General features: G+C 39.3%; 1 protein-coding gene and 1 pseudogene across 1 annotated transcript in view; one reads left to right on the top strand and one right to left on the bottom strand.

Annotated features, from left to right (window-relative positions):
* Iqcm (IQ motif containing M) overlaps window positions 1–25,287 on the top strand; it is a 425,687-nt gene that overhangs the window by 32,179 nt on the left and 368,221 nt on the right. The window lies entirely within an intron of this gene.
* On the bottom strand, window positions 20,422–21,558 carry LOC130863615 (glyceraldehyde-3-phosphate dehydrogenase-like; annotated as a pseudogene).

Here is a 25,287-nt window from a genome sequence, read left to right as displayed (position 1 = left end):
TCTATTGCCCAGGGCATTTCTTGCCTGATCTTTAACTTTCAAAAATTTTAAACTTGTTTAAAGGCAAAAAATGGAGGACAGGGTCTGGAATGCAGGTTTGTTTACATCTGCTAAGACTGACTTTATTTGTGAGACTAACTACATTTAGATAGTTTTAGGACTTTCACAATAAAATCAAGTGAGTAATTTTTTAAATCATTTATTTTCTTTAGAAATATAATAATCTAGATCATTAGACTGTGATCAATTTCCAAGAATAAACTCTCAAATTATTGATTTTTATCAATTATAATAATTTTATTTGTAGCAGCAATAACAAATTGTACATTTTGTAACTTGCCATTGATTTTTTTTTAAATATCGAGTGAATTTCAGACATTACTTATTTTTGCACTTGTAGTCATGAAATAACCATGAATTTTAGGACAAATAAGAAGGTTTCTTCTGTAACAGTAGAGGAGGGGGAGTAGAAATAAGCCACAGAACGTGAATATTCAGACCAGGGTGGCGTTCAATACATGCATGATAACTGATATCTAATGAACTGGGTGGCCCTTTATAAAGTCTTTGCACCTGCTTGGAAGGAACCTAGCCCTTAAGGACCAAAATTTCAAATGTTAAGGTCAATTTTTCTTCTTGTATAATTCTGGCCAAATCATTCAATATATTAGATGCTCAGTTTTTATAATGTAATACCTTTTTTAATATTGCTACAAAGACCAAAGAAATCTGTGTGAAAACACAGTTGAATAATAAAATACTGGGCAAGTTACTGATGACTCCTCAGGGACTCCTGAGCACATATGTACCGTGCAGAAAAGCCTATGGGTCTTCTATCCATGGAACACTGTTGTGAAAAGAGAATTGTCTTAGAAATATACATGGGCATTTTGAGCTCCTTTCTTTACCTCTGCCTAGTAGGTGGAGAATCTAAAAATCAGTATAGAGTGTTTACCAAAACCGGTTTGAAAATGAATGTTCTAGTGTTTATACAACTCATGTTTAGAATACATTAGACTCAAGCATACCACAGAGCTTCAGCCCTTTGTGGATCTCGAAGCTTTAAAGTATTAATAAAAACTAAAGTACTTAATAATCTTCTTAGGGGACAACTGAGACAAATATTTCTGCCTTCAAGTTTCCTGTTGTCAGGGTCCATCCTCAATGAATTTATATGTTCCAGGATAAGGGCACAAGGATTAGAAATATTAGGCAAGAAGAACAGAAATGAGAAAGAAATACAGAAACATGGAGACACAGGATGGTACCAGAGGGCAATTCAGTGAATATTGAATACATCCATGAATATTGAATACATATATCTTATGATCTTCAAATACCCCAATCTGAAAAAGGGGAAGAAAGCAAAAAAAAAAAAAACCAAACCATTTTATCATGATACAAGGAACAAACAAAGTGATTACATATTCCTCCTTTTTAAATTTATTTAATATAGCCTGTGCCTGTGCTATGAGACAGACAACCGTGCCTGGCTTAGGTGGACTTCTTCCACTTTCCACACTTACCCATCACTGGTACATAATTCTGTCATGTATACTCTGTCTGAGATTGCTTGGAGGGAAAAGATCTTACCCATTATTGACTACCAGTGTATATAAATAAAAGGATAAGGGAGGGTGCTCAGCTAGGTACTGTGTTCCTCTGCGTCAACTTTTCATCCAGCTCCAGAGTAAAAAGGACTCACTAAGGTCTGGATGTTTGTGCAATAGGTCCACCAAGAAGCTGGGATTTGCCAACCATCACTGCGATCTTCCTTCCTTTCTCAGACTGTGTGACATTAGAGGGTCAGGAACCTCACCTGACTCTTCTGTGGGAACACCAGCAGCTATGCTGACATCACAGCTGGCATCCTTCTGCTTCACACACTGGATCATCCATTCCAGAAGCCATCATGCCTCATTCTTCTCCTGTGAAAAAAATGCAAACATACCCTCAACCCATATTAAAACAGGGCCGAGTACTTTACATAATTCAGTGCAAAGGGTCTTTCCAATTTGCTTTAGTGATATTCACTCTGGTTCCATCATGTCAAAATCTCTCTGTGGAAGATTGCTCATGGGTTTCTACATTTAAGAAATTTAGTGTAAAAAGGGCATGATTTAAGGCATTATGTGGAAACTGATAGTATAATTCTCCCATTTTTATCTTTGGAAGTTGTGTTTTCAAGGAGCCATGGGCATTCTCCACAATTACTTGTCCCTGAGGGTTATAAGGAATGCCTGTTTTATGTTCAATACTTCATTGGGAACAAAATTGCTGAAATGCTTAACTAATATTTCCATACACATTATCAATATTTATAATTTTAGGGATTCCCATTTATGAAAAATACTTTAAGCTTGAATTGTTACTTGCTTAGTGTCTTTTCCAATCTATGAAGAGACCATTAAGAAGTCTGAATATGTATCAATTGTCACATGCACATATCTTAAATTTAAAAATTCTGCAATATGAGTAACATTCATTTGCCATAAATGATTAGTAAGCAAGCTTTGAGGATTTACTTCCAGATGAGGTACAGGTAAATACTGTGGGCATACATCACATTGCTTAACACTCTGGTGAGCAATTTCTCTTGTCAATCCAAATTGTTTTTTTAAACTGTTATGATTTTGATGATTTAAAGCATGTCATCACTGAGCATGCTCAGCCTGAGATAAAGTGATCAACTGAGTAAGTTTATCAGCTAAAGCATTACCTTCAGCCAATGAACCAGGAAGATTTCAATGTATCCTAATGTGACCCACAAACCATGGCAATTTTGTTTGGCATATGACACCTTGAATTTGCTAGGACAGTATCTTAACCTGATTAATACTAGTACTGATACATGGAACTGTTTATATAACTTGAAGAGCTTTAAAGATGTACTGACTGTCAGTATGTAAATCAAATCCCTTATTTGCAAAAAGCTGAAACAGCTCCCAGCTCAACTATTTGAGCTGAGGACAGATTTGTTTGCATTACATATCCTTTATCATCAACAACATATACTGTTCTTCTGTTTGAAAAACCATCTGTAAAAACTAACATAGCATCCTTTAAGGGATCTTTCATTACAATTTTTGGGAAAATAAAGAAATGTAGCTGTGTGAATTGTGGCAATTTATCAAATGGAAAAAGATTATCAACTTGGTCTATAAATTGAGTAAATAAATTACCCAAGAATCATTATTTTGAAATAACCAATAAATCTGTTACTTAGTGTAAGGACCATTGATCACATTAGGTTCCCTACCAAAATATCACCTAGATTCCATCTTGTTTTTCTGTACTATATCAGCTACTGTTTCAAAATAGGGGTTTAATACTTTGACTGGTAAACAGGGAAGGTTTATCCAAATGATTGATTTTCCATAATACTATTGTGGGAATAAATTTTTAGGTAATATATATGCTTTCCAAAGTTGATCATAATTAATATTTTACCTTCTGTTTCTGTATTGCATATTCCACCTGCTCCAGGACCTGTCTAGCAGTGTCTATAAGGTATCTGATAGAATTTGGGTCACTGCTCCCCTTAAGAATTTCATTTAGTGGCTCAAGGTCTCCCATGGGGAATTTTAAATAAGGTCTCAGCCAGTAAATATTCCCTAACAATTTCTGAAAACCAGAGTCTGTAAGCTATCCTTCCTGATTTCCAATTTCAGATGTTTAATATATTTAGGATATAACATATGACCTACATATTGGAAATTTGTGTGCCTTTGCACTTTCTCTGGGGCAATAAAAAACCCTGCATGGGTAAGTCTCTGCTAGAGTTGTCCATATGTCTCAAGCAAAACTCCTTCATTGTTTATGGGTAAGATATCATCCATATAATCCATATAATGGAAGATATAAACTTGTGGAAATTGATCTCTGACATTAGTATAGCCTGAGCCACAAATTTCTGGCTTAATACAGCACTGTTTGCCATACCCTGAGGCAGGACACTTAAATGATATCTTCTCATTGGTTTTTTGAAATTAACTGATGGAATACTAAGTGCAATTTTTTTCACAATCCTTTAAATCTAAAATAATCTTAAAAGTAAATTTTGGTATAGCTGTAGGAGAAGGCAACCTAGGTTATAGAGCTCCCATTGGCTGCATGGTCTCATTAATCTCTCTTAAATATTGTATCAACCTCCATTTTCCTGATTTTTTTTAAATCACAAAATAGAAGAATTCTGTCAGGCAGTGGTAGCACAAACCTTTAATCCTAGGACTTGGGAGGCAAAGGCAGGTGAATCTCTGAATTACAGGCCAGCTGGTCTAAAAGATCTAGGTTCAGGATAGGCCACAAATCTACACAGAGAAATCCTGTCTCAAAAAACAAAAACAAACAAACAAATAAAGAAAAAACCCAAAAGAACATAAATAGGAGAATTCCATGGGGAACTGGAGGGTGCAATGTGACCATTATCCAGCTGTTCTTGCACTAACTGCTGGGCAGCTTATATTTTTTCTTCTGTTAGAGGCCACTGATTTACCCATACAGGCTCATCACTTTTCTAAATAATTGGGTCTGCATGCTTTTATGATTTAAAAAAAAATGCTGCAAAGGTCCCTGGTGGCAGTAGGCAGGCAGCAGGCTCTGGGGGCAGCCAGTCCCAGGCAGAGATGGCTGCAGGTCCCTGAGCAGTGGCTGGTCTTAGGCAGGGAGACACATGGTGGGTGGGCTGGTCCCAGCTAGCCTGGCGGTGTGAGCAGGTGGCAACAGTGAGGTTCCCTGACCGGGATAGCCAGGCAGACCCAGTCATGTGGCGAGCAACTGGGCAGATGACAGTGAGTCCCCAGAAGGTGTAGGTTCCCAGCAGCTAGTGGGTGCGCAAGCAAGACATGTGGACAGACATGTGGACAGACACATCGTACAGAATAGAATTAGATATTTATTACTTATAGAAGGGGGAAAGAAGGAGGGAGAGAGAGAGAGACAGAGAGAGACAGAGAGAGACAGAGAAAGAGAAAGAGAGAGAGAGAAGAGAGAAGTGGACAAAGATAGCGAGCGGGAGAAGGGAAGTACGTGCCAAAGGGAAAGGTGAGAATCAAGATGGTGAGAGGAGGGCAGGGGTCGCCAGGAGTGTGCGTGGTTTGTTTCTTAAAGAGATGAAAACCATAACACACGCAGTGCAGGCTTTTCAGTGACCTCTCCTAAAAATGCCCTAATCCTGCCCTGGGAGGCCTTTTTTCAGGTATTGTAGGATCAATCCTTCCCTCATTCTCCTTGCCCAGCCCTTGATTAGGCAACAACCCTTGTTGAAACATTTTACTAGCAATAGCTTGTTGGAGGAATATAAATATATGATCATTCAGTTCATAATGTCTTGATACACAAATTTACAGGTAATTAAGAACAATGTGTGGCTTAAAAGTTCCTTCATGACCCTCTCCATCTATCCAGTAAAGTTCGTTGCTGCTGTGTTCAGGATTTTGAGTTTGACCAATCCCGTGTAACTGTGTGAAATAGTTTCCGTTTTAGTCCACTTTCAAGGCCTTTGACTGCAGTTATACAGAAATATCTGGACCAGTATCCAGAAGATCAGAAAAGCTTTTCCATTTATAAACAAAGTGAGTTCTGGTCACTGTGGACCCATGGTTTGTTGCCAATGGGCATCAGATAAACCAAATCCAGCCTCTTCTCTCTCACCTCCTGTAACTTGATTTCTAGTTTGCACTTTAAAGAAGTAAAATTAATTGTGCAAGCCTCTGACCTGTTTTTACCACAGAAATTCCATTAAGAGAGTGAGTCATAACTTTGATTTCTCCTTCACAATCAATATCAGTGACTCCAGGATCAACAAGGATCCCTTGCACAGTGGTGCTACTTCTCCCTAATAATAATCCTACAGTGCCTTCTGGTAAAGGTCCACAAACTCTAGTGGGGAGAGTCTGCATCCTCATTTCAGGAGTTAATACTGTGTAGATGGAAGAGCCTAGGGTTGCTCTGCACAGGTCCTGAATGGATTTCATTGTGAAAGAACAGACTGCTGGATCATCCCACAGATTTGTCCCAGGGCTGAGGTGGGCCCCTATGCCCATTAAGCAGAGAATTCCCTTGGGTATCTCTCTTCGATCTGTATTCATTAGTCCAATGTGTTTCTTTGTTACATCTCTGGCATAATCCCTGTTCCTTCCTTGTCCTTGGGTTTACTCTCCTATCAGGGTACTGCTTGATCTGATGTTCCATAAGACTATACCTGAAGCATCTTCCAAGAGACCCTGCAGCCCTCCTTGTCTCTGGGCCTTGATTTCTTTGTTGGTAGAGAACATCTTTAATTTTCTTCCCCTGTAAAACAGCAGCTATAGTCATATATATATATGATAGATAGATAGATAGATAGATAGATAGATATGAACAAATCTCAATATAATCAGAGATGTCACCTTTCTTTATAAAGGCCTTAAAACATCTTTACATAAAGCATTAGCATTTTCAAAGGCATCATTCTGGAGACAAAGTCCTGAAAAACTCATTAGGTCCCTGTCTTATATTAGACAAGCCTCATTCTGCTCTTTAGAAGATGGATATTTATTCCAGGCCTTGTTGGCACCTGTATTAATTTGGGCATATGCTACTGTATCAAAGTTTAAATGCTGATCTGCCCCTGTAAAAGTCCCTCACCTACAAGCATTTCATAGAAAATAGGAACTTGTTGGGCCTTATTTCTCTCAGCTGTGGCCTGACATTGTTCTGAAATTCAGTGTTCCACAAGGGATAGTCTGCTCCTGACAGGCAAGTTTTGGCCAACAGATTCCAGTCCCCCAGGGGCACACTTCCTGGACTCTATTCCCCAGGAACATCTGCATAAAAGGAGCCTCAGGACTGTATTGTTCACAAACTGTTTTAAATTCTTTGAGTAATTTGAATTAGATTGGCATATGCACCCTGACTAGAATTCCCTGAAAATCTCTTCCCTCCATTAGGGGAAGCTTTTGAGTTCCCCAAACACTGAGTAACCACGTGGTAGATCAAGATACCTTTGTTAGTAGCCACACCTTAAGTCAAATCTCCTGTTAACCTTGAAGGAGCAAGACTAGGTCTGAACTCTATGACCTTTAGTGAAGGCAGAACGCTCCACTTCTTTGAGTTTCCACATCTTGGGAAATAGGTTTTTCCACAAAAGCATCATAATTAAGAGTAGGACCAAGTTCTGGCCTCTATTTTGAAAACCTTGGTTCTGAGTCTGCCAGAATTCAAGGATCTGGTCAGCTTTCATCCTGAAGCTTTGTCACTGGCTGCAAATGGGTCAAATCCCTCTTTTGTCTAGTTGCTGACACCATTGGCAAGTCTGCATGCTGATAAAAACAGGAAGCATGCCAAATCCTGTTGAGGACCAAGTGCAAATCATGATTTGTTGTGCAACCTTTCTCCTCTCATGGAGACTCATTTCAGTTGTGGAAAAATACCACTCCTAATGTGAAACATGAAAGTGTGTCAAGATATTTGAGGTGTTTTACATAAAACAAACAATGGTATGAAAGGTGAGGAAAACTGAATTGTTGAGAAAATGACAATGAAGTAATCATTCCAAATAGCTGTTTTCCTCACTTGAAAATGATACTAATAAAAATTTTGCATTTCTTTAAATCCTTTTTGTTAGTGATAATATCCCTTTCCTTATTTCTTAAAAGGCAATTATCACTTAAAATGGTTTATGATAGAGGTGTTACTGCTTCCCTGGCATTTGGTATCAAGATTTTTATTGACATACTTATGTTTTCCCCTAATCACCCGGCATTATATTTACACTGTAACAAAATCTAGTAGAGGTGGCACTTAAAATCTCCAACTTCTTGTCTGTGTTAAGAAGCAATTTTACAGTTTTTTGTCTACTTTTTTCCAAAACAATTTCAGATGCAGTAAACATTTCAAAGTATATTCGGAAGTTTCAAAGAAGAAAATAACATTTGATTTTGGTGGTAGGCAGCCTTACAACAACTCGCCCAGGATCAGAAGACTTTTAGTAGTGAAACTAGCACCATTTTTGTTTTAATAATGAAAATTCTGATGGAAAGAATAGAGAAGAATCCATGGTGAGGTAATGACATTTGTCATTAGTAATGGCAACACTGACTATAATGCAGTGGATTTCCTAGCAAGTAATTATTTGTAAGAATCAGGAATGAGAAAGATTAACAAGTGCAATGAAGGGATGGTCCTGGCTCTAGATGAAAGTGTGTATCTGTGACGTCTAATGCCAAGAAAAGACAGTGAAAGTTTTCCCAGATTTTATCCCTCTGACAATCATTTATTTGCTAAGCACCCTCACAAGGTCTGTGCAGAGATTGGGATTTCACCCTATTTACAAAATAAGATGTACTGCTATAGCAGTGTGGCTGCAGGCAGAAGACAAACAACCTGGATTTGCCATAGAAAAGAAGTTCTGAGCTTCATTTACCAAGTCCCTCAAAGTCCTCTGGAAGAGGTGGGAAGGACCCAGCTGAGAGACATGAGCTTGGGTGACCTATTGTTTGTAAAGTAAGTTCGCTTGCATTCAAGAAGAGATTATAGCCAACATGGGGTCATAGACACTATATCTTAATCTAGGTTTGGTTTTGCACCCTCAAGAAGCTACTTTAAAACAGACAAGTTAATAGTAAAAAGCAGAAAAGGAGATTTGGTCAATGGGAAAAAGCGCAGAGAGATCAGGCTAAAGTTAAAAATAGAGAGCCAGGGATATGCACATCTAAACAGTCCAGACGGAAGTATGGGCCCATCCAGCCTACCATCCACCCATCGTTGCCTGGGCTTCAGTCTCATGCTATAAGGTGGTCTCACAATTGTTACAACTGTGAAAGCTCTTTCCAGGGGACATGTTCTCCTCTGGGTGGCAGCTCCTTTCTTCTCCCAGCATCAAATTGCTAGGGAAATATCAATTTATTTGGGTCCGTTATTTCCATAGGTTGATAGTCAGATGGAGACACAGGTATGTCTTTAGGATCTGTCAGGCTGGTAATAAGGTGCCTCTTTCCTCAGGGCGGCTTGCGACTAACACAGTCCCAAGCAAAGATCTGAGTACAGAGCACAGGACCAGAACCTTCACAACTGGCATCCTAATATGACTGCTAGGGAAAAATAGCATCCATGATGGACAGGTTCTTCTAATATTAAGGAACTCAAAAAATTATACTATACTTATATTCTATACACAAATAAAGTTTTTCTCTTCATAGAAAATGAGAAATGGGGCTTAGTAGGGTTAAGTAAATATCTAAAATCACCATTATGTTGCACAGAAGACACCACAATGCAGTCTGTATTTTATACACTAATATTGTTTCCATTAGATAGCCTTGTATGATTGGTAAAGAATTTTCTAGCCATGTTGGTTCCACATTTCATTGAGGGCTTTTTTCATTATTTTATTTATATCTGTCTATATTTTAGGAAATGACTATTTTTGTTTATTTCTTGTTGCATTTCTGTTCTGTCAGTCTCTGTTGTTCCTACATCTTTTCATTATTTTGTTTAGAAAAGTCTTTTATTTCTAATGGTCCATAGCTTGTACAAAATTCTAGGAAATAGTGTAAAAACAATGAAGTTGTCTATTAGATTTGCAGTTACAGAGCAAAGACTATACATTGGGTACAATTTTGTCTAACCACCCCACCTGTACTTACTAATGAGAAAGAAGAAATTCAGAGAAACTCAAAGAATTGCCATACAGGATCATGGTCTTACTAATGGTAAACAAGACCAGAATCAATTGTTTTTGTACATAAAATTCTGTGTTTTTATTATTGCACTATATCATCTTCTCAAAGAAAAAAAATGTTCAAGGATTTTAGTAGAAAGTGCCTTTACATTATGTGTTTTGAAGTTCAGTTTGGTAGTAATGTCTCTGCTTCTCATAAATGGGGCTGTAATCTAGACATCACAGTGCTTGCTGTCATGGGTTGCAAATTGGCAGGTGACAAAAAAATGTGTGACAGTAGCTGCATGCTCGAAGGGAGGGGTAGCATCTACAGGAAATTAGAGAAAGCTCAGTCATCTAGACGCATTCTAATTCAATATTTTTATTCACTATTATATGGCCCCAGATCTACATCTGCCTCTGTATTTAGCTCCTTTGCTGCCATTTTGTCATCCTAACCTGGTGTAAAATAATTCTATATCCTTAAGTATGATTTTTATCATGTGTGGTTTCAGAGCTACATTGAATATCAGGTGTCAATCATGCCAACTCATCACACTGCAAGGGTGAGAAATGAATGCATTTCAGGGATTGGCTCAAGTTCGTAGAGCTAGCTGGGTATATCAACTCTGTCTAGAATCAGATTCGCATGCTCTCACTCCCCTCCTTCCTTTTTGGTCTTGAATAATTAAAAAAAGAGAGAGAAAAAGAATACACAGGGAGACTGGTTATGGACACACATCTCTGATGGAGGCTTTAGAAAAATGTGTCAATTTAACAAAAAACAACAACGCAGTATAATCTCCTTACCTTTTGTTTCATTTCCATTGGTTTTTAAAGACCTGTTTTCATAATCTATGGTACTATAATTTTGATCTTATTAGAAAATTCATCAGTTATTCTCTTTGCCTACTTTGTTAGGCTTCTGCAGAGCCACAGAATCAATGCATTTATTATGGAGCTGGCTTCCATCACTAGTTATAGGCAGGGAGATAATCCTATACTGCTTGTAAGAGGGAGAGCTTGGAAAGCATGGTATGCTGTCGGGGTCCAATGCCCCAACATAAACTATTTATTTCTGTACTGTTGTGGAGGCATGGGAATAATTGAGACACAGTTCACATAGCAATATCAGATGGGAGTCTCAGGGTTCATTCAAATCCTGAAGATCACCCGTGTTTATTCTCCAAACACCTTTTATCCCCCTAGGTAAACTGAGAGGGAAGTTCATTAGCATTTTGTTTCCAGGGTAGCAGAACTAGTCATGTCCACAGTTCTGTCACTAGCTTGGAATTGACACCTCTTTTCAGGTGATCTACATAATGACAAGGGAAGGAGCAGCAGATCCTGAGCTCTGGGGACAGCCATCTGAAGACACTTTTAGCGTCTCTGTTGCTATTGTGACTTGTGAGGCTGGCTGCTGATACAATGCAGAAATATGTGGCCTGTAAAATATTGCCCCACAAAATGCACCTGAGAAGGAAGGTTTGGGAACTTGGTCCATTTGGTGGCAGTACATTTTGGTAGTGGGAGCATGTAGAAAGGAGGCCTGCTTACCTCATGGTGCCTGGAAATCAAAGTGAGAAAGAGACCACCACCCCAAATCCCCTTTCAGGATGTGTCCCCAATACCCTAACTTTTCTACAATGCTCCCCTCCCTGTCTAAGCTTCTGCCACTTCTGAATAGTACCACAGGATGGTGCTTTGTCTTTTAACTTATGGGACTTTGGGGTAGATTACTACATAATGATCTCAGTCAAAAGACTAAGAAGAGATGTAGGGTTCCACCTCTAAGTGATGACTTTTCTCAGGCTACTCATTCAAATGGTAATCTCTTCTGGAAGTCACCTCAAGCCATATACAGAAATTCTGTCCTACTACCATGGGCTCAGGCCAAGTGGTTTAACATGGATTTTTGTGGGGTTTCCAAACAATAGCTAACCCAGGTTTCAACTCATTGGTCACAACTGCAGGTGCTTATCCTGAGGGTTGAACAAGATGGTACACGATTGAATATATAACTCTTATTTGTATTTTTAGTGTAGCTTTTGACTATAGTGAGTATTTTGGGCTCATTTCATAATGCGTGAGATTCATTAATAAGGTAAATTATGAATATAATGTTTATCTAACTAATGTGTATGTCACCTGTTCAAGTTTTTATGTAGTGATAACACTATACAAAATAGCTTTTGTTAAAGTCAGAAACTTCTACTCTAGCTTTTTGAATTTTTTCTCTCTCCTCTGCTTATTTAAGTGAAAGGCATTGCAAGAATAGAGAAGGTATATGAAGTAGGGTGGTATCATACAGAAAGGGCTCTAGAAAATGCCTTATGAATTGTCTTCCTATTCTAATGATTTTTGGAAACTTTCTGTTACTCTAGAACTGATCATTAGTCCAGTTTCCCCTTTAACAGAAATAATTTTCTATTTGGCATTCACAAATATATTCAGAGCTATTTTTTAAAAAATTGGTTATATAAATATTTTATATATTTATCTGATTTTGTTGGTAGCCCCAGTTGTATAATTAGGCTTTGAGATACTGTTTATACCATGCTTCCCGTCTGTTTTTTAGATGCTGTAACACTCATCGACTTGTGCTTGTTTTGATCTATTCTTCTACCCTGTCCTATCCAGTTGACTCCTAAATAGGCCCCCCATGAATGTGTTGATTTTAATGTGAACTTATTTTGAGGAATTTCTGTTAATTTTATGAGGTTGTTTGATACAATTTCAGCCCTTAGGGACTGCTGTAAATCTGAGCCAGACTGTCTCATATAAGTAGGCAAATTAAATCAGACCATTCTTGATAGTGTTACATTAGCACTTTATAGTCATGTACTTCTTTCATTACAATAAATAAATTGAATGATTTCTCTGTTGCTGCTAAGCACTTAATTATGCATGCACTTAAAGACAAAATTGTAAATGGAAAATGTAATAGAGACCGTTTTTCCTTTTTGGTATGATCTTAGCAAGTTACAATTTAGATTAGATAGAGAACACAGCATGCCATGCAAGCATTCTCTCTTGACTGGCTTTTCTTAGGTTCAGTTTGGGTCAGGATGGTCCTGGCTCCACATGAGCCCTTCAGAATGACTTTGAATTCATATTGGGCTATGTGGAAGCAGCAGAGACCCTGTGAACCTTTGTTAACGCTGCCAGCTGGTTAACTTAATGCATCAGTAAGTGTTTCTCTAAGTGCTAGATGCCTCTGGTGGAAAACACGCTCTTTTACTATCTAGTAATAAATGGCATTGTTCACATACTGGAGTACTGGAAGTATGTGTTCCTTCTACTATGAAGGAGAAGTTGTTCTAAGCTGTCAGAGGGAAAATCTTACTCAGAGTTTGCTGGACAATGCCACTGCTTGGTTTGTATCTGTGTTTGCTTAGCCCCATTCTGTTGTTCCAGCACACTTCCTGAAACCTTTCATTTTCCATTTGTCATGAAACAACCAGATTTGAACTTGTGGTGGCAAAAAGTTGGAAAGTAAGGAAGAGGGTGAAATCTGTAGTAAGTGCTTGTTTTGCATGAGGTGTTTATTCTAGGTGTGTTTTTTATGTGAAAACCGTCCTTTTCAGGGGCCCTCACGTGTTTATATTTACTCATTTGATTTTTGTTTTTTGTTTTGATGTTTGGCAGCTGGACAGAACGGTAGTGAGTGGGAAAGACGTGTAATATTTGGGTGGTTAGGTGCCAAGTTGCTGTAGGAAAGCTCTGATGTGCAAAGCGCAAGGTACACAAGGTAAACAGAGAGAGTGCAGGCATCCTCAAGTGTGATTGTCTTACTAAAACCCATGAAAAATGTCTGTTATTTGCAAGTGCTGGTATAAAAAAAAATATTGGTTTTAATGAATGTTGACTTATAGATGTATGTCATTCCTTGTTTAAATAAATTTACTTTAGCACATAAAACTGTAACAGTCATGGAAATATGTACATAGAAATCCAACGTTTATACTGGATCAAATCAGGTGGCTAATTGGGCTTTGGACTTTGTTGTGCAAGAGCATATGGGTGAGTTGTAAGCATAGAAAGGGATTATAGCATTCTAGTTTCCCTTAATTATAGACTCTTATCTACAGGGATAAAAGTTTATATTTAACTTTATAGGAACTATATGTGTTAAGATGCACCAATGCATTTGTAAAATATAAATCAGATTTTGATGAAATTGAATTGATTCTTGACAAAGTTCTGAATGTTAATGGGGCAGAAATTCCCATCTGACTATCTTCTAATCTTGCAGTGTCTTTTTTGGTAATATAGGCTGGCTTTTATTTTTTTTTTTAAATTTTGGCACCCACATATAGCAAATAACTGTGAAACATTTCAAACCTCACAGTGACACCGACACTGTGAAGTATGAAATGGAAGTGCCAGCATGTGTGACGCACATTGCACAGCATCACACAGCAATGCAGCGTGTGCATGCAAGAGAAGCAGCAACACCATTGCAGGATGCGTCATAATGAGTGATACAGACATGAAGTCAAAACAGCCTGAGTTTGCAAACTCTTCCCCAATCCCTTAAAATTAGCATTTCCTATGTTTAACAGTCCTGCCCTTCTCCCCTTTGAATACCTGTTGTGGGGAACAAAATTATAAATAAATATTTTTTTCCTATGTCAGGTCACTAAGTAGTTATGATGAAAGGTGGTGGTACCTTGAATTGTCCACAGATGCCTTCATTTCCTTCACCGACCGACATGAGTGTAGCTAGATCTGGTTGTCATGTTAACAATCTGTCACTCATGACAGATGTTTGCTCCTTTCTCAGTTTGATTTTCCATACACTATTCCAACATGGGTAGAATAAATTATTTGACCTTTTAATTATTATTTATTTTTTCTTTTACTGAAAATAGTTTTTTTCATACCATATAATCTGATTATGGTTTTCCTTCCCATCACTCCTCCCAGTGGCTCCCCAGCCCCTCCCATCCAGACCTACACCTTTCTGTCTCTCTGTAGAAAGCAAACAGGCATCTAAGTTATAACAATAAAATAAGATAAAACCAAACAAATCAGAATATGACAACAAACCAAAAAGAGCCAAGGAAACTCAAAAAGAGGTTTGCACACACAGGAACTCCATATATTCTCAAAGAATCTGTAAGGTTAAAAACCAAAACTGAAACCAAGAAACAGACCAAAAAAAAAAAAAAAATCCTCCAACTTGATTTCATGAGACAAAGAACCTGTTTAGATTGTTTTATGTTGGCCATCTGCTGCTGGTTATGGACCCTTCCCTTTAGACTGACTTCTTTCCCCAGTGAGACTCCCTTGTAGAGAACGAGTTGAAGCATCAGCTGAGAATCGTTTCTGGGTTAGGGGTGTGAGCATGTGTCCACTTTTCCTTCCTTCTAGGATTCCATCTGGTGTGGACCCATGCGGGCCTCAGTTGCTGTGACTTCATATGTGCCCAGTTCTGTTGTATCTAGAAGGCCTTGTTTCACTGGTTTCCTCTAGCCCCTCTGCCCCTTATACTCCTTGTGTCTCCTGTTCTGCAGGGAAGGATTTGATGGAGACATCCCTTTTAAGGTTGAGTGTTCCAGAGTCTCTCACTCTTTGAATATTGCCTACCTTTGGGTCTCTGTATTTGCTCTTATCTGTTACAGGATGAAGCTTCTCTGGTGGCAAATGAGCAAGGCATAGATAAATGAATATAGCAGAATGTTGTTAGGAATGATTTTGATGACTAGGTTATTTCAGTAGAATAGTAGTATTTTGTTTAGTCTCAGATTCTTGGCCACCCAAGCACATCTCATTGAGTGGGTCTTAAGTCAGATCAGATCTTGGTTGATTACTCCAGCAGATTTTGTGCCACTACGGTATCAAGTGACCTTGCAGGCAGGTCACTCTTGTAGACTGAAGGGTTTCAATCTAGGTGGATGCCTACTTTTCTCCTTTGGTATGAACTAGATCATAGTGGTGAAGCTTTAGTAGGTACCAGCTCAACTTCTCTGTGTTCAATGAGCTATGTAACTGTTGCCTTCAGCAATAAGGCCTACTGTCATTGTAGCCTTGGAAATAGCCAGGGCTCTTTAGGGTTCCCATAGGACTCTTTTGGATAAGAACTTGATTAGATGTAGCTCATTACTGGTACTAGAAGCTTCATCTGGTGATGAGAGCTTTCCACTTGGGGCTCTACCTTTTCCATTATTCAGAACTTCATTTAGATTACCTTCTTATATGCATATATTTTAGGGAGCTTCTACTGTTTTAGGTTTCCTTATGATCCCCAAATAGTCCTTGGCTTTAACGGTTCCTCTCTGTATTCCCTCCCATCCCCTGTTTGATCCTCCCATTCCAGTCCACTCCCTTGTCAGTTGTCCATCCTAGGGATATCCATCCCTCCTCCCTAGTCTCTTCACTTTTCTTTTTAAGTTTTTTTAAACATTTTTTTTCTTTATTGAAACAGTTTTTTTTTTTTCTCACAAAATATATTCTGATTATGGCTGACTTCCTTCTTTTCCTCCCAGTTCTCCTAACCTTCATTCTCATTCAGATCCATTCCCTTTCTGTTTTTCAATAGATAACAAAAAGATTTGTAAGGGATAATAATAAAATAAAATATAATAAGACAAAGAAAAACTATTACATCAAAATTGGACAAAATAAACAGAAAGGAAAGAATCCAAGAGAAGGCAACAACAGTCAGTGACCCATGAGTTGCACACTAGGAATCCCACGAAAACACTAAACTCATTGCTATAATATGTACCCAGAGGACCTGGTGCAGATCCATGCAGGTCCGATGCATACTTCCTAAGTCTCTGTGAGTTCATATGAGCTTTGATTATATTGATTTAGAGGGCATTGTTTTCTTGGTGTTCTCCATCCCTTCTGCCTCTTACACTTTTTCTGCCTCCTCTTCCATAGGATTCCCTGACCTCTGAGAGGAGTTATTTGATAAAGACATATCACCTAGGACCAAGTGTTCCAAGGTTTCTTACACTCTGCATAATGTTTGGTTATGGGTCTCTGTATCTGCTCCCATCTGCTGCAGGAGGGGGTTTCTCTGGTAAGCTGAGCAAGGCACTAATCTATGAGTACAACAGTTGTTGGGAGCCATTTTAAGGATGCATTTTTGTTTTAGAATAGCAGTATTTGGTTTTATCACAGGCTATCTAGTTCCTGTTTATGGTCACCCATGCGGTGTTGGGTATTGGTTCCATCTCATGTAGTGGGCCTTAAGTCTTGTGTCACCTTTGCACTAGACTCTCTTGAAAGCAGGACCCCATTGTAAATCAAGGATTTATAGCTGGGCTAGTGTTTCTCTTTTGGTAGTGTGCAGAGTACCTTCCTGTACCAAAGGTGCTGGAATGTAGAGGTGAAGGCTCTACGTAGGTACTGGTATGTAGGTGTTGTCTTCATCAATAGGGCCTTGTTGTCCTTCTTGGCAACAGCTTGGGTTGTTTGAAGATTCCAATGGGACCTCTTCCCCTGACTTTTTAAACTTAACTGTGGGCTTATATTAGTGTTTCTCTATTTTTCTGCTTCTGAGAGTTAATTGCATATGTTTCAACTGGGGAGATACGTTAAGAGAAACTTGGAATTATGAATGTGTCCTATTTTCCAAGTTTAAACAGTATGGGAAAGAAATATGAAACCCTGCAGAGTAACCACAGTGATGTCCTTAGCAAATAGATAGGAGTGTTGCCGATGGAACAGGGTCTGCCAAATTTATCTTCTAAATCAGCAGAAAGAAAAAGTGACAAAACCACAGTAGGCCTCTGATTTCTGTGTGCTTAGTTATGAGTCATTCCACATAACACTGTCTAATTTGCATTGCTCAGATGTATCAACTATTCATTTTCAGAATATGAAGGCTGAAAATCAGGGTACTAAGAAAGGGCAAGTGGCTTTCAAAGTTGGTGGTCAAGCAACAGAGTGTAGCTCTTGACTTTAATGCTAAGTCTCCTTACCTAAATACATCATATGCCATTTTCTTGGTGCATTTAATGAGTTTTCAAAGACTTTATTCTGAGAATGTTCACAACAGAGGGTAGGTACCACAGGGAGCGGTGTATCAGTGAGTTAGGAAGCCCATGCTGTATTGTTCCACTGTCATACAGAATGTACTGTCTCAGTCACCGTTCCATCACTGGGAAGAGATACTGGGACCAAGGCAGCTCATATAAAAGAAAATATTTAATTGGGAGTTTCCTTACTGCTTCAGAGGCTTAGTCTATTATCATAATGGTGAGGAACATGACAGCAGGCAGTCGTGCTTGCTGGAAAAGCAGTTGAGAGCTATACCCTGATGTATAATAGGCCAGGATAGAGAGACTGGGTCTGGTATGGGCTTTTGAAACGTCAAAGACCACCTCAGTGACACACACCTCCAACAGGGCCACATATCCTAGTTTTTCAAAACCTTTCAAATTGCACCGCTCCCTGTTGACTAAGCATTCAAATATTCAGCCTATGGGACCAATTTTTATTCAAACCACTACAGGTATGGAAGACGTATTTCCTTCCACAGTGGGAGACAGGCATGGAAGGTGTCCTGACAGAACTTAACTTGAGCTACAGAAGAATTGAAAATTTAGGAGTGGCCAGAGAAGACAGAGAGAATTAAAATATGTTTAATCTAGAAGCAGAGTCAGGAAGAGCAGGTTACTGAAATGCTATGCAGATGCTCGCTTCACATTCGTGTGTGCCATCTGCGAAGGGAAGGCACGATTTGCTGATATGTGTAGATGCAGGTATGTCTGTCTTATCTTTTCCTAACAGAAACATAATGTTTTTGAATTTGAGAAGACTTTTAAATTATTAAGAGATGCTCTATCAGTTTCCACAGGCTTCCATCCTCCTTTGGGTGCTGAATCAGAGTGGATCTTACACATGCAGTGGAGTCAATACCATATGAAAAGAACTCTGAATTATGAATCTTGGAAATTAGGGTGTTTGGTACATTTGCTTCTCTTCAACAGAATGCACTAGGGAATGGGAGGAGCAAGTGATTTATATACATAAGCAAATATGTTTATGTTTATGGCAGGAGATGTAGTAAAGGGGCCCATGTGTATTATTTGTGGGAGGTGGATAAATATCTTGGAAGGAAGATAAGTATCTGGGATCTTTTAATCTCCTGAGTCTCTGTCTTTGACTTCCATGACTTGTCAATCATTAGAGCATCTTTAATGAAGATGCTGGAATCCCTTCCTCTGAAAGCAATGACAATGATACATGAAAGCATGATACTCAAGGACAACAATTTCTTTACTCCTTTTTATTTTTTAAGACAGGGTTTCTCTGTAGCTTTGAAGCCTGTCCTGAAACTATCTCTTGTAGATCAGGTTGTCCTCGAACTCACAGAGATCTGCTTGCCTCTGCCTCCTGAGTGCTGGGATTAAAGGTGTGCATCACTACAGCTCAGCTTCTATACCTTTCTTAAATGAAGGCAGATATCAGGCACTGGGTACCAGGGGTGCACACCATGGCTCTTTCACCAGGTGACCTCAGTTTATGAGAACAGAAGCTCAGATTTGGGTAACTGAACTGTAGCCATATTTGTTGTTGTTGGAGAGAGCGGTCCTGGGGAGATCAGTTCATGCTTATTTCCTCTGGAAAGTTGTGTTAAGCTTTTGTCTGTGACACATCTTGGTAAAGATGCAGCTCTCTCACTAGGGGATACTTGCTATCTCAATTACACAGTTAAAGGATACATTTCATTCTCAATCTTGTGTTCATGAGACAATGAAAATAGTTTCCTAGCACTTCAGTGGGAATTGTCCAATTACTTGTGATTAACATCATTGGCCAGAGCAAAGGAGTTATAAAACTAAGTTTATTTTCTGTTTTCTTAGTACCTACCAGACTACCTGCCATATTGTAGTTACTCAGCAACTGTTGAATACTGACAGAATAACCAGAGATGTATGAATACAGTCCCTGTCCTTAGAAACCACCGAAGAGTTCACAATCTAGTGGGGAATTGGCATTCTGTATAACACACATGTGCTGGAAATTCCAGCAGTAGAAAATCATGTGACATCCACCCAGCCCACACACTAGAATGTAAAATGTCAGCAAATCGCAATCTGTCATTCTTGACTAATGAATCTGTCTATAAAATTTGTAACATTTTTAAGTTCTAAATTTTATTATAATTATTTCATATAAAATGGAATACAATTTAAGTAGAGGGTCTTAAAAAGAGAGGAACATGAAAGACTATTTTATAGTCTGTATATATATAAGGTCTCATTTTTCACACGAAATATCTGATTTAACTAATATAAAACATTTTTTAAAAAAAGATTCGCTGAAGAGAAGAGACTTCAAATTTTTTGTCATTCCCTCATCATGTAATGTCTCCTCAGTGACGATGTCTTGAAAGGTGACACTTCAGACAGAGAGTACAGTCTCGCTCATATCTTCCTATCCCTAAATCTTTCAAACTGAGTTGAGAAAACTAAGTCCCAATAACACATTGATTCAGTTACATCTTTAAGCTGTTTTTACAGTATAAATGGGAGCTCCTTTTTGGGAGGATGAAGGGGAATAAATGTTCTTTTACAAAGGCCTGGGAAGAAATGAGTCTTTTTCCCTTAGAAGGAGGTTGAAGTATGAATGTATGCGGTAGCTGGAATATTGGGGAAAATGAAGACAGTTAATCTATGTCATTAACAGACATAAATAATAGGAAGACAACATAACTGAATACAGTTTTGAATATTTTATTTATTGATTCTTTTTTTAAGGGGTGCAATGAGCTTTATTGATGGTATTCAAGAGAGTAGGGCTCCCTAAGCCCCTCCTGTTATTCTGGGGGTCTGGGATGGAAACTGTGAGGGAGATGCTCAGTGTCAAGGGTTAGTTAGGACAGGGACTGCTCAGCAGCCGAGGGCCTCTCTCTTGCTGTGTCCTTGCTGGGATGGGTGGTCCAGGGTGGGCTTCTTACTCCTTGGAGGCCATGTAGGCCATGAGGTCCACCACTCTGTTGCTGTAGCTGAATTCATTGTCGTACCAGGAAATGAGCTTTACAAAGTTGTCATTGAGAGCAATGCCAGCCCCAGCATCGAAGGTGGAAGAGTGGGAGTCACTGTTAAAGTCACAGGAGACAACCTGGTCCTCATGTAGCCCAGGATGCCCTTTAGTGGGCGCTCGGATGCCTGTTTCACCACCTTCTTGATGTCGTCATACTTGGCAGCTTTCTCCAGGCGGCATGTCAGATCGACAACGGACACATTGGGGGTAGGAACATGGAAGGCCATGCCCGTGAGCTTCCCGTTCAGCTCTGAGATGACTTTGCCCACAGCCTTGGCAGCGCCAGTGGATGCAGGGATGATGTTCTGGGCAGCGCCAAGGCCGTCTAGCCACAGCTTCCCAGAAGGGCCATCCACAGTCTTCTGGGTGGCCGCGATGGCATGGACTGTGGTCATGAGTCCTTCCATGATGCCAAAGTTGTCATGGATGACCTTGACCAAGGGGGCTAATCAGTTGGTGGTGCAGGAAGCGTTGCTAACAATCTTGAGGGAATTGTCATACTTGTCATGGTTCACACCCATCACAAACATGGGGGCATTGGCAGAAGGGGCGGAGATGATGACCCTTTTGGCTCCACCCTTCAAGTGGGCCCCAGCCTTCTCCATGGTGGTGAAGACACCTGTGGACTCCACAACATACTCAGCGCCGGCATCCCCGCATTTGATGTTGGCGGGATCTCGTTCCTGGAAGATGGTGATGGCCTTCCCGTTGATGACAAGCTTCCCATTCTCAGCCTTAACTGTGCCTTTGAACTTGCCATGGGTGGAGTCATACTGGAACATGTAGACCATGTAGTTGAGGTCGATGAAAGGGTCATTGATGGCAACAACGTCCACGTTGCCAGAAGTGAAGGCAGCCCTGGTAACCAGGCGTCCAATACACCCAAATCCGTTCACTCCGACCTTCTCCATCGTCTCTGGAACGAGGCTGGAACTGCACGAAAAGAAGCGGCTGTCTCCAGAACAGGAAGGAGCAGAGAGCCGATTTATTGATTCTTATAGTAAATGTTTAACAAATGAGCTAAATTTTAAAATGAGATGTGCAGACAGTTCAAGGTAAAGAATTCCCAGTCAATACCATCAAAGAGCAGCTAATGAATGCTGCAAGTTAGGCTGGAGATCAGGTTGCATGCTGTTAGTGGCATCTTGAAATATGAATGACTAACAAAAGGAGAAAATACCCCACATGCTTCTTTATTGAGGACATTTTTACAGAGCCCCTGAAAATCCAAGTAGAGAAAACAGAGCAGACAAGAAAATCATTAGGGCAGGGTCAGCATATACAGTTTGGTGAAGTCCTGCATGTGTCTGCTGGCCTTTAGCTCCCAGTTTCATTGAGCTTTGAGAGAACAATGTACAGAGAAAATACCTTAACTGAGAGACTCCTGACTCCCCAAAGCTGATCTCTTACTTCTGTAAGGTGATAACATTGGTAAATGACCAAATCAGAAACAAAACAAAAAAGAAACCAAACAGCAGCAGCAGCAACAACAACAACACACACGCGCACACACATATGCACAAACCTGCTTGTAGAAGGTAAAAAAGAAGCTATTACTTTAATCTTAACTCCTAGAGAGACAGAAAATTCTAGAATTCATAGCCATAAATAACTTTACTTAGGATTGAACTAGAATTCATATTAACAATGTCTTAAAAATCTCTAATGTGAGAAATTAAAGTTATCATGGTTGAAAATGCTATTAGCTTTCTGCAGGAAGAAAACACAGATACATTTACAGGGGTACAACTTAATTGCATCTTGCATCCAGCACATATACTTAAATTTCTACAAAATATGCAAATAATTCTCATTCTTAGGGAATATTTGTTGTAAATAGTCTATTTGTATAGAATATGTTTACAATGCGAGAAATGAGAATTCATAAGGAAGTAAGCCGTAAGGAGTGAGATTGAGTTAGCTCTCCTGATTAGAAGTAGATTCACAAAGACCATATGTATATAATCTACCAGGTAAAGGATAGAAATAACTGAGATCAATGTATATAAAAAATAAAAATAAAGAAAATATTCCCAGGCAGTGGTAGCACAGACCTTTAATCCCACCACTTGGGAGGCAACTCTCTGAGTTGAAGTTTGCCTCATCTACAGAGTGAGTTTCAGGACACCAAGGGCTACACAGAGAAACATTTTCCCAAAAAAGAAAACATGAACCTGTGATATGAGCTAGAGACTATTGATGTAGCTCAGAAGACATGATGAAGAACCACAGAAACCTGTTGGAGTTTAAGAAGGATATTATTGAGAATAGAATTAGTAAAGTAGAAAGCATATCGTAGGAAATATATGAAATGGAGCACAGAGGTAGAGAAGAAATGTGAAAGACAGAATCCTGGAGACCCTATTTAGTTGTGTTAGTAGAGATAAGAAGCAGCCTTTTCTAGCTAGGAAAGTAACTGGAGAATGGGATGAAAATACATTAGAAGAGGCAATGGCCACAGCTGCATGCATACCTGATCCCATGTCAGCAGGGAAAACAATGAAGATGCAATGGTGTTGGAACCACAAGCAGGAAGCAGTGAGAGACCACACATGATCTGCATCCTGAAACGGGAGCTGGCTTGGCTCTCATCTGTCAATTTTGGTATCGTGAATATAGAAAAAAAATAGTGATGCAAATAGCAAAAAGAAATTAATATACCCATAGTAATACTCAAAATGAGAGGAAAGAAGAAGGATGGCTTTCTCCTTACTGAGGAAGCCAGTTTATAAATTATTGCATAATAGAATTATAGCACAATGTTACTAGTGAATGATTTAAGCAAGAGTTAACCAGTAGATACTTAAATCTTACTTAAAAAGACATTTTCAGTGCGTTTCAGTGATTTAAAATTATGAAAAATCTGTTCTCCAATTACTGTGAAATTATATTAGGAAACAACACAGAGATAATTTAGAATTCCAGAACTTAGAAAGGAATGTTATAGAAGGTATGGAGGGTAGGTTAGAAGGTGTCATGGTTGTAGGTGGGAACCCAGTTGAGGAAGCTCTTACAGTTCCAGATAGTGCATGGTAAAGACCTGTAGTAGCAATATGTAGTGGAAAGGGTGGGCAGTATCTAATGAATGACTGCATCAGGGAGGAGATTGAAAGGGAAAAGATTTGAGATGCTTTCCTGGTGTTCAGTACTATTGTTAGTTCTGAGAGGGCCATGGTGATTGAAATGAAGATAGGTATTTACTCAAAATAGGAATCTAAGAATTGTGTATGCAAGATAAATAAACCTATGAGCCAAGCACACCGAGGCAATAAATATAGCCACAGTACTTGGACCAAATCACTGATGTGGAGGGTTAGAAAGTCATCAGGAAGAGAAAGAGTGTGTGGGGAAATATAACAAATGGCTGAGAGTGCTCACGACGAAATGCGGTCCTGAAAGACAGGTGAAAAGAAATCAGAATGAAGGATGCTGACTGTCTAGGGATCTGATTTCAGGTGACTGAATGATTCCAGCTAACCTTTGAAGGGAGCAGGGCAATCTTATTGGCCGTTCTCATGTCCTATGTGCTTTCTTCCTGCTTTTGAGGACCTCCCAAATGGTCCTCACTACTCCTCCATTTTCATTTCTAGCCTCCCCATTTCTTTTCTTCTAATTATTTCAATCAGATTTTTCATAATTCATGCTATAAAACTGAAAGAATAAAGTATTGTAACATTGTTTTAAAGGCAAGATTTCACGTAAAGAGAAGTTTACAAACTCAGAGTGCTGTGACCTGCCTGAAGAGGCCGGGATGCCCACTGGCCGTCTTAAGGCAGAGTTAATCACAAACACTGCTGATCTGCATGCTTTAATTGCCATCCGGCTGTTCGGTAATATTTACTGAAATTTAGGGGTAAACAGCTTGTGTTTTGTAGTTTGGAAGCAGTCTTACTTACAGGATTGAGTTAAAAGGTACTGCCATGCAACTGGACTATATACACAGAGTGTGTTCTGCCTAGATCAGTCCCATGCAGGCTCCCTAGTTGTGCGTTGAGTCTTGTGTGCCCCTTATGAGCTCAAGTTAGTTGATTCTGTGTGTTTTCTTTGATTCTGTGTGTTTTCTTGTGGTGCCATTGACTCCTCTAGCTGTCTCTGACTCTTTTACTGGCTTTTGGGACCCTACTGTGTTGTTTCACCCCAGCTTTAGTACATGAAGGGGTGCTTAGTCTTATAGCAACTTAATATGTCTTGTTTTGTTGATACTCTTGGGAAACTTGCCCTTTTCTAAACAGAAACTGAGGAGTGGATTGGGGGGGATGGGAAAATGGGGAGGTGTGGGGAGGGTCTGGGAGGAGAAGAGGGAGGGGAAATTGCTGCCAGGATGTAAAATACATACATACATTTATTAAAGAAAAAATAATGTAGAGGACTTTCACTTTAGAACTTACACAGGCTATGCCCAATAATTCTGGAGACTGCTGCCTTTCTTCAGGAATAGACACAGTACTTTGCCAAAATCACTAAAAACAATCACTATTCTGAGGCTCATACCAGGCAATTCCTAGGTGAATTCTAACCACTCAGTACTCTTGGCAACACTGTTTTCAGTTTCTCCTCACTCTTACTATTCTGTGTTATACTGAACACATAGTTCGGTACAGTGTGTTTCATTCTGCTTCCACATTAAGATTCCAGCTAGG

The sequence above is a fragment of the Chionomys nivalis genome, chromosome 21 (assembly GCF_950005125.1).
Source record: "Chionomys nivalis chromosome 21, mChiNiv1.1, whole genome shotgun sequence".
NCBI classification, from domain to species: Eukaryota; Metazoa; Chordata; class Mammalia; order Rodentia; family Cricetidae; genus Chionomys; species Chionomys nivalis.
Note: the sequence above shows the minus strand (reverse complement) of the source record. Positions and strands in the feature narration are given on the sequence as shown.